Here is a 10,170-nt window from a genome sequence, read left to right as displayed (position 1 = left end):
AAAAAAAGACAGAGTCTTGCTCTATCGCCCAGACTGGAGTGCAGTGGCATGATCACCTCTGCCACCCAGGCTGGAGTGCAGTGGTGCAATCAGCTTGCTGCAACCTTGAACTCTTGGGCTCTAGCAGTCCTCCCACTTCAGCCTCCTGAGTAACTGGGACTACACGGGGGCATGCCACAGTGCCTGGCTAATTTAAAAAAATTATTTTTGTAGAGACAGCATCTTGCTACGTTGCCCAGGCTGGTCTTAAACTCCTGGCCTCAAGTGACTCTCCAGCCTCAGCCTCCCAAAGTGCTGGGATTACAGGTGTGAGCCATACTGTACATGGCTTCTAACAGCTCAAGGCCACATTCCTAAAATGATCCCAGCCCCCTTCAAAGCGCTTGCCTGAGAAACTCACGGCTACCAAGAGAATTTTCTGTGTGTTCCAGCCAACACCTGAAGATGGGGCCCCTGTCTCCCAGTCTCTGCGGGATTGGGGGCCTGACTTTAGTAAGCCCCCGTGGCAAACCCAGATCGATTTCCCAAAGCTAACCCTCCCTTCCTGCTTTTGGTAATTTTCCTCTTTCCTCACTCCTGAGTCCCCGCTGTTCTTCCTCCCCACTCCCCACTTCTTTGCACAAATCGGAGGGGAGCTCGGCTCTCTCCCCTCCTGTCACTGGTCACCAAATATTATAATTTCTGTCCTTACCACTTTAATGTCTGGCTGTGTTTCTCTGTGATCAGGGGTCAGGACTTGGATCTGGATGGGAACCACCATCCAGCGGACTCGGATGCAACAACCGGAGCCCGCATCTATCTGTGTTATCTCCACTCTGCCTGCTCATGCAGCAGTCACATGGATTGACTTGTGACCAATGCTCCGGAAGAACATCGGATGCAGCAGTGAGGACAGACATTGCTTCTTATGATTCTGAGTAAGGCTCTGAGGTGCTGAGAGTCCCAGGCTTCTTCTGAACGGTACCTACCTCCTGGGCTGGAAGTTCTTCTTCCTGGCGCCTCATTCCTGGAGGGGAATCACTCCTGACTCCTGGTGGAGCTGTCTTGCCCGCTCTGTTCTGTGTTCCTGCTCCTTCCGTGGGAGCTTCTTACTGAAGCCTTGCTGATCACGCCCTCTGCACTACTTTAATCAGCATATGAAAACAAAACTGCTAAGAACAAGCACGCCTCTGTCTGCTTCCTTCCTTGTTGATGTGACTTTACCAAGGATAATTTGGAAGTCAATGGCTCCTTTGGGATACCTGAGATCTCCCCAAACTAGCTCCTCTCAGGCCTCTCCCTTCCGATCACCTCCACGCCCCCCTACTTTCTCTTGAAGGAGACACCCCCTTCAAGTCTGGCCTCCTCCACCCCTCGGCCCCGCTGCAGGACTCTCTCTTCCCCTCCGGCCCCTCAACTCCCCACGGTCCCTGGAACTTTAGGCTTCCTGCTCCATCAGGGGCTCGCAGGGCCTCAGGGACCCACAAAAGCAAGCAGCTGAGCTCACTGGAAACATGCAGTCAGTCATCCAGCAGGGCAAAACAAGTCGTAAAGGTCATATCCACAAATACAAGTAGAAACTCTTCCCCTCACACTGAGCAAGTGTCCCTTAATTTGCCCAATTTGCCAGAAACATAGTTCGGATAAACATATAAAACAGGGCTGGGTGGTGGCTCATACCTGTAATCCCAGCACTTTGGGAGGCCAAGGTAGGTAGATCACTTGAGGCTAGGAGTTCAAGACCAGCCTGGGCAGCACAGCAAGACCCTGTCTCTACAAAAAAAGAAAAAAATATATATATATATAAAATAGAGTAAAAAAAAGTGAGAACTAGCTCTTATATAAACTAGTGAGTTGTGTTTTGTTAACTGCATTTGATAATATATTGGCCTAAAAAGGCTCCCAAGATCTTTTCAGTAACTTTCAACCTCAGAGTCATACTAAGTGAAGTTAGATAATAGACATTCATTGAATATCTAAATAATACCTGAACAGGAGAAAGTGCTGAAACATTCATTATTAAGCATAACTTTTTGTACTTTTTGGCTTCTTTATATGGTACAGACTGGCTAAAGGTATTCTGGCCTGTTAACATGTTCTTGGCACTTTTGCACTATAAAAAGGAGATTATAAGACGGTATATTCCATAAAATTTGCTAATAAACTGCTAAATGACAGACAATTTCCAATTGTCTTCTTCCTGCTTTTCTCTGTAAAATATAAGTTATGGCCAGGCGTGGTGACTCATGCCTGTAATCTCAGTGCTTTGGGAGGCTGAGGTCGGAGAATTACTTGAGCCCGGGAGTTCAAGGGTGCAGTGAGTCCTGGGCAACCCAGCAAGACTGTCGCTTTAAAAAAAAAAAAAAATACCGGTTACTAATGGTTAAAAATTATAATCAATGTATGAAAACAAAACTCTTAGAAACAGTAACAATGAGGGAAACAATTTTGTATACAAAGTATGGGAGGAAAATAGGATGTGTTTTTATATGAAAAGTATGCAAAGAATGTAGAGTGTTTTTGTTAAAGAAAGGGATGTAATTTTGTCCTGAAGTAAAATTACAAAAAGAGGAAAAATATAGGACAAAGCGTGAATGGCCCAGGAATTCGAGACAAGCCTGGGTAACTGGTAAAACCCTGTTTCTGTTAAAAAAAAAAAAACACAAAAATTATTAGCCTGGTGTGGTGGTACATGCCTGTAGTCCCAGCTACTTGGGAGGCTGAGGCAGCGGGATCGCTGGAGCCCAGGAGGTCGAGGCTACAGTGAACTGAGATCTCGCCACTGCACTCCATCCTGGGGGACAGACTGAGATCCTGTCTCAAAACAAAACCAAACGTGAATGGATGCAGAAAGTTATCCCTATGTTTCCCAGGCTGGTCTTGAACTCCTGGCCTCAAGAAAGTCTGCAGAAAAGAATTGTTATGTTTATGAGGTCAAAGCTGGCTATAATTGATCTCATAATCATTGAATGTATTTATGTATAAAGTTTCTTTAAATTTTTTTTTTTTTTTTTTTTAGACAGAGTCTTGCTCTGTTACCCATTTTTTTTTTTTTTTTTTTGAGACAGAGTCTTGCTCTGTTACCCAGGCTGGAGTACAATGGTGTGCTGGGCTCACTGCAACCTCTACCTCCCAGGCTTAAGCAATTCTCCTGTCTCAGCCTCCCAAGTAGCTGGGACCACAAGCACACGTTACCACACCCAGCTAATTTTTGTATTTTTAGTAGAGACGGGGTTTTGCCATGTTGGCCAGCCTGGTCTTAAACTCCTGATCTCAGGTGATCTGCCCTCCCAAAATGCTAGGATTATAGGCATGAGCCGCCGCACCGGGCCTAAACTTTTTTCAGTGACAGAGTCTCACTCTGTTACCGAGGCTGGAGTGCAGTGGTACAATTATAGCTCACTGCAGCCTTGAACTCCTGGGCTCCAGTGATCCTCCTGCCTCAGTCTTCAGGGTACATGAGACTATAGACATGTACCACCATGCCCAGCTAATTTTTCATTTTTTTTTTTTTTGTAGAGACAGGGCCTCAGCATGTTTCTCAGGCTGGTCTCAAACTCCTGGGCTCAGGCAATCCTCCCTCTTCGGACTCCCAAAGTGTTGGGATTACAGGGGTGAGCCACTGCATGTGGCCTATGACACTGTCGCAAACTGACTTGAGATTTCCTGGAGGGCCCCTGAAAGACCTCAGAGGATCTGTCCTGTGATCTTGTAAGAGAGATGTTAAACTAACTAGGTTTATTTCAATGGCAAATTTTGTGGGCAGCAAGCCACCCAGGTGCCGAGGCAAGAGACCAAGGGCACAAGCTCTTCCAGTATAATAAAGAAAATATATCAAGTAAGAATAGTTACACTAGATACAGATTATAGATATGATTATATATCAGTATCATTAATCATTAGTTTGTAGCAATTACTCTTTATTCCAATATTATAATAATCCTCGCTCTACAATCATAACCTAGGAGAAACCAAGCCATACAGTGATAGGAGCTGAAGGGACACAGTGAGAAGTGACCAGAAGACAAGTGTTAGCCTTTTGCTATGCCTGACAGGGCCACTAGAGGGCTCCTCGGTCTAGTAGTAACGTCAGTGCCTGGGAAGACGCTGGTTAGCAGACCTCGGTCTAGTAACCAGACCTTGGTCTAGCGGTAGCGTCAGTGCCTAGAAAAAGCACCCCTAGGCCGGGCGCGGTGGCTCAAACCTATAATCCCAGCACTTTGGGAGGCCGAGACGGGTGGATCACGAGGTCAGGAGATCGAGACCATCCTGGCTAACACGGTGAAACCCCGTCTCTACTAAAAATACAAAAAATTAGCCGGGCGAGGTGGCCGGCGCCTGTGGTCCCAGCTACTCGGGAGGCTGAGGCAGGAGAATGGCGTGAACCCGGGAGGCGGAGGTTGCAGTGAGCTGAGATCCAACCACTGCACTCCAGCCTGGGCGACAGAGCAAGACACTGTCTCAAAAAAAAAAAAAAAAAAGAAAAAGCACCCCTTACTTAGCAGACCGGGAAAGGCAGTCTCCCTTTCCCCAGGGGAGATAGAGAAGACTCTGCTCCACCATCTCTTGTGGAGGGTCTGACATCAGTCAGGCCCGCCCGCGGTTATCCGGAGGCCTAACCGTCTCCCTGTGATGCTGTGCTTCAGCGGTCACGCTCCCGGTCCGCCTTCATGTTCCATCCTGTACACTTGGCTACGCCTTCTAAATAGCAGTAACAAAATTAGTGAAGGTACTAAAAGTCTCTGAAATACAGAAATAATGGCGTAAGCTGTCTCCTCTCTCTCTCTGCCTCGGCTGCCAAACAGGGAAAGGCCCCCTGTCCAGTGGACACATGACCCACGTGACCTTACCTATCATTGCAGTTGGCTCACACTCCTTACCCTACCCCCTTGCCTTGTATCCAATAAATAACAGCGCAGCCTGGCATTCGGGGCCACTACCGGTCTCTGCACCTTGGTGTTAGTGGTCCCTGGGCCCAGCTGTCTTTTCTTCTCTTTGTCTTTTCTCTTTATTTCTACGATCTCTCATCTCTGCACACAGGGAGAAAAACCCACAGACCCTGTAGGGCTGGTCCCTACATAATTTCATGCAACATGCTGTCAAATAAAAAATGCTATTTAGGGGCAGGCGTGGTGGCTCACGCCTGTAATCCCAACACTTTGGGAGGCAGAGGTGGGTAGATCATCTGAGGTGAGGAGTTCAAAACCAGCCTGGCCAACATGGTGAGACCCTGTCTCTACTAAAAATACAAAAATTAGCCTGGTGTGGTGGTGGGCACCTGTAGTCCCAGCTACTCGGGAGGCTGAGGCAGGATAATTGCTTGAACCAGGGAGGCAGAGGTTGCAGTGAGCTGAGATCGTGTACTCCAGTCTGGGTGACAAGAGCAAAACTCTGTCAAAAAAAAAAAAATAATAATAATAAAAATGCTATTTAGGTCTTGTTAGAAGTTAACACAGCAGGCCGGTATGGTGGCTCATGCATGTAATCCCAGCACTTTGGGAGGCTGAGGCGGGTGGATCACGAGGTCAGATCGAGACCATCCTGGCTAACACAGTGAAACCCCGTCTCTACTAAAAATACAAAAAATTAGCTGGGCGTGGTGGTGGGCGCCTGTAGTCCCAGCTACTCGGGAGGCTGAGACAGGAGAATGGTGTGAACCCAGGAGGCGGAGCTTGCAGTGAGCCGAGATCCTGCCACTGCACTCCAGCCTGGGCGACAGAGCGAGACTCCGCCTCAAAAAAAAGAAACCTTTCCTTTTTCTCTTAACCTATAATATTATAGTAAATGATACTTCTCTAAACAAAATTGAAGCAATTATCTTTTTCTTCCGGCCTGATCCCTCCAAAAATCAGAAACTATTATTGAGTATTCCTATTTTCATGGCAATATAGTTATCGCATAACTTCAATAAGAATCTATTCTCCTTGTAACAGGACACAATTGGAAACACTGGCTATATTACCAAGGCTTAGACTGGAATGTTCTGTTTGAGAATGATGTACATAGAATCAGGTATGATCAGATGGCTTTCAGGTTGACTTTGTGGAGCCATTGCTTGCAAAAAGCTCTTGAAAAATCTAGCCTGGTATCTGGCCTAAGGGGTTCTTGGTCTTACATGTGAGTAAGGAAAGTCTCTTCCAAATATCCCAAGGTTCCAAGGCCCAGGAACCTTGGGATATTTCAGGGACCTCGAGAAGAGAGGAATTCACCCAAATCTATAGGCACTGCAGGTGAAGTCTGGTTGGAAGTTCTTGGCTTGGCTTCCTAACTTCTCAAAAGGCTTTTAAAAGCTCAATCTAAGATTCCCTATTAAAAGTTTCAGCAAACTTAAAAAGGCCTGTGTGGTCAATTACCATTCGTGCTGCATTTATGTAAATAATCAGGCCTAATTTAATGAGACCAGAATTACTTGGTAAATAACAATAATCTTACTTTGATTATCTTCAATCAAAAAGGGAAGTAAAGAGAAATGCTATGCTTCAGTGGAGAAATATAACACCCTCTTGGGAGTTATCAGATGCTAGTCTAGTTCACTCTTTGAGGTGTTTTTTTTTGTTTGTTTGCTTTTTGAGACGGCGTCTCACTCTGTCACCCAGGCTGGAGTGCAGTGGCGTGATCTCGGCTCCTTGCAAGCTCTGCCTCCTGGGTTCACACCATTCTACTGCCTCAGCCTCCCGAGTAGCTGGGACTACAGGTGTCTGCCACCACACCAGGCTAATTTTTTGTATTTTTAGTAGAGACGGGGTTTCACCGTGTTAGGCAGGATGGTCTTGATCTCCTGACCTTGTGATCCACATGCCTTGGCCTCCTAAGTGCTGGAATTACAGGTGTGAGCCACCACACTCAGCCTAATTTTTTTTGAGACGGAGTTTCGCTTTTGTTACCCAGGCTAGAGTGCAGTGGTGCGATCTTGGCTTACTGCAGCCCCCTCGCCTCCCAGGTTCAAGCGATTCTCCTGCTTCAGCCTCCTGAGTAGCTGGGATTACAGGTATGCACCACCATGCCCGGCTAATGTTTTGTAATTTTAGTAGAGACAGGGTTTTGCCATGTTGGCCAGGCTGGTCTTGAACTCCTGGACTCAGCTGATTTGCCCACCTCGGCCTCCCAAAGTGCTTGGGATTACAGGCATGAGCCACAGGGCCTATCCTTGAGGTTTTATGATCTGCCTGTCTCTTGGACTGTCACTGCCTTCCCACACGCCAGCCCTTACCAAATCCTCCCATCTACTTCCCTTCAGTATCTGGCTACCTACCACTCTCTCCAGGCTGACATTTCCAATTTGTCTCCTCGCTGACTTGGTGTCACCAAGAACTCAAATCCCCACTGGGACTCGGGTGGTCTTGTAGCTGCCCTTTGCCCCCAGGATCTGAAAAAAAAGCCCTGCAGATTGAAGCCAGAATACTTGATATAAACTTGAAAGAACTCAGCACCACAACAGATTATCCACGGGCAGCTTTTGGTCTGGAGCCGCTGCCACACAGACTGCCCAGGAAGACCCCCCTCCAGCTCCTGCATGCCCCATGTTCTCTCCAGAAAGTAACCACAACTGGGATACCGATGCCTATGCCATCATCACAAACTTCACACCACACCCCAGGAAATCCCTGAGTGCCCCTGCTGGCCTTGTTAGGGCCCAAGGGCCGGAAACCTCAACTGCTGCCCTGCAGGCTCAAAAACTGGGTTTATCGACAGCTTCAACCATTCATCTTTGTCTTTCTTTTTTTTTTTTTTCTTAAGATAGGGCCTCTCTCTGTTGCTCAGGCTGGAGTATACAGGCAAGATCACGGTTCACGGCAGCCTCCACCTCCCAGACTCAAAACGATCTTCTCACCTCAGCCTCCCAAGTAGCTGGAACTAAAGGCCCATCCCACCACGCTGGGCTAATTTTTTGATTTTTTATAGAGATGGAGTCTTTATGTTGCCCAGGCTGGTTTCAAACTCCCGGCCTCAAATGATCCTCCTCGGCCTCCAAAAGTGCTGGGATTACAGACATGAGCCACCGTGCCCAGCCTGCTACTATTTTTGTTTCCTCATTAAATGCCTGACTGCTTGCATCATCCAGCAAAAATTCTTTGCTACCAAGTCTCAACAGATGGTCCTGCTGGTACTTTATGAACACAACACAGAACAGAAAATGGAGGGTGTCAGGCTTCTGAGCCCAAGCTAAGCCATCACATCCCCAGTGACTTGCATGTATACATCCAGGTGGCCTGAAGAAACTGAAGATCCACGGAAGTGAAAATAGCTTAACTGACGACATTCCATCATTGTGATTTGTTTCTGCCACACCCTAACAGATCAATGTACTTTGTAATCTCCCCCATCCTAAAAAAGGTTCTTTATAATCTCCTCCACCCTTAGGAAGTTTCTTTGTAATTCTCCCCACCCTTGAGAATATACTTTGTGAGATCTACCCCTGCCTCCGAAGCACTGCTCTTAACTTCGCCGCCTATCCCAAAACCTATAAGAACCAATGATAATCCCACCACCCTTTGCTGACTCCTTTTTCGGACTCAGCCCGCCCGCACCCAGGTGAAATAAACAGCCATGTTGCTCACACAAAGCCTGTTTGGTGATCTCTTCACACAGACATGTGAAACAGAGGGGTACTGTTGAGAGGAAAGAAGTATGTCTCTGCTCTTCTTGCACAGGAGGGGTACTGACAAGACCCTCCCTCCCCACACTCCAGCCAGGCTCTTTGGGGTCCCCTTCTCCACTGGGCCTCGCCCTGGCCTATCTAGACTGGAACGAACACTAACAGCTCCTAACAGCTCAAGGCCACATTCCCAGAACGATCCTAGCCCCCTTTAAAAGTGCCTGGTTTTAAAGAAGCCTTGAGAAGCTCAAGGCTGCCACAAGAATTTCCTGTGTGTTCCAGCCAACACCTGAGGATGGGGCCCCTGTCTCCCAGTCGGTGGGAGGTTGGGGGCCTGACTTCGGTAAGCCCCAGTGGCAAACCCAGATCAGTTGGTTCCACAGGGGCTAACCCTCCCTTCCCAGTTTTGGTGATTTTCTGTTTCCCTGACTCTACTGAGTCCCCACCCCTTCCCACTCCCTCACTCTCCCTTTAAACTCCAGGCACCTCTAGTCAAATCAGCATGGAGCCAGCTTTTTCTCATGTTGTCAGTAGTTACCAAGTAAAAGCTGTTTTTCCTCCATTAACTAGTGTCTCACTGGGTTCTGCAGGGCAGCTCCTATGGTCCCTCAGGCTTGGGGGGGTCACTTTAAACAATAAACAGCAACAGGACACAAAAAATCCCCGGGTGGAAAAATCCAAAAAGCAGGTCTGTTAGCAAGGCAGGCCCAGAGTGACTTCCCCTTTCTCTACCATTCCCACGTGGTCCTGCGCACCACACAGCCCCCTACCCTGGGGAGTCCTGGGCCCCTTCCTGGTGGAGCAGCCATTCTCTTGCAGGGAAAGGCCCTGGGGTACCCCAAGGCCTCCAACAGGGAACTTGTTGGAGAGGTCACCAAGGCCCTCTGAGTCTGGGGCTACTCAGACCCTCCCTCAGGCCCCCTGCAACTCTCCAGCTCTGAGAGTCTGATCCCAGCCCAAGGACCAAGTGGGACCCTCCCCTGTGACTCTGCCACACCCTCACCAGGTCAAGCCCTACTCCAGGGATAGGCTTATCCTCCTGGTCTGGACCCCCAACCCAGTCTTGAAGCAGGATCTCCCAGGGCTATCTGGAGCCCCTCATCCCAGCACAGATCTTCAACCTCAGCCTTCCACAAGGAGTCTGGGGATCCCACCCCGGTCCAAAGATCACCACCCAAGGTCCAAATTCCCCACCCTCATCCGGAGCTCCTCAACACAGGTTCGGAGACCCCCACCATAGGTCGGATCCCTTCACCGAGGTCCGAATTCTTCACTCCCCATCCAGGGCTCCCCACCCCAAGTCGGATCCCTCACCCCAGGTCCGGAGACCCTCACCGAAAGTCAGATCCCTTTACAGCGCTTCGAATGCCCCAGTCCCCATCCACATCCCCCACCCCAAGTCCGGAGACCCCCCACCCAAAGTCAGATCCCTTCACAGCGGTCCGAATTCCCCACACCCTATCCCAATGTTCCACCCTAGGTCTGAAGGCCCCCGCCCCGAATCCTGCCCCGTTCGGCCGGGTTCTGGCCGTCGCTCTCACCTCTACCGCGGCGGCGCGCCCGGGACTTGACCCGCCCCGGTCCGGCGCAGGCAG

The 10,170-nt window shown here is 48.9% G+C and overlaps 1 protein-coding gene across 9 annotated transcripts in view; it reads right to left on the bottom strand.

Moving 5' to 3' along the window:
• The window catches only part of COMT (catechol-O-methyltransferase), a 25,828-nt gene extending 15,658 nt beyond the window's left edge, over window positions 1-10,170 (bottom strand). For 4 of the 9 annotated variants that reach the window (XM_011959148.1, XM_011959145.1, XM_011959144.1 and 1 more), the window contains exon 1: window positions 10,117-10,170. The gene's annotated coding sequence lies outside the window, so the exon portion shown is untranslated. Of the gene's footprint in view, window positions 1-691; window positions 830-968; window positions 1,113-10,116 lie in introns of those variants that run through there. The other 5 variants (XM_011959149.1, XM_011959143.1, XM_011959146.1 and 2 more) reach the window with 3 other exon arrangements.

This window comes from Colobus angolensis, unplaced genomic scaffold (genome assembly GCF_000951035.1).
Source record: "Colobus angolensis palliatus isolate OR3802 unplaced genomic scaffold, Cang.pa_1.0 Scaffold484, whole genome shotgun sequence".
NCBI classification, from domain to species: Eukaryota; Metazoa; Chordata; class Mammalia; order Primates; family Cercopithecidae; genus Colobus; species Colobus angolensis.
Note: the sequence above shows the minus strand (reverse complement) of the source record. Positions and strands in the feature narration are given on the sequence as shown.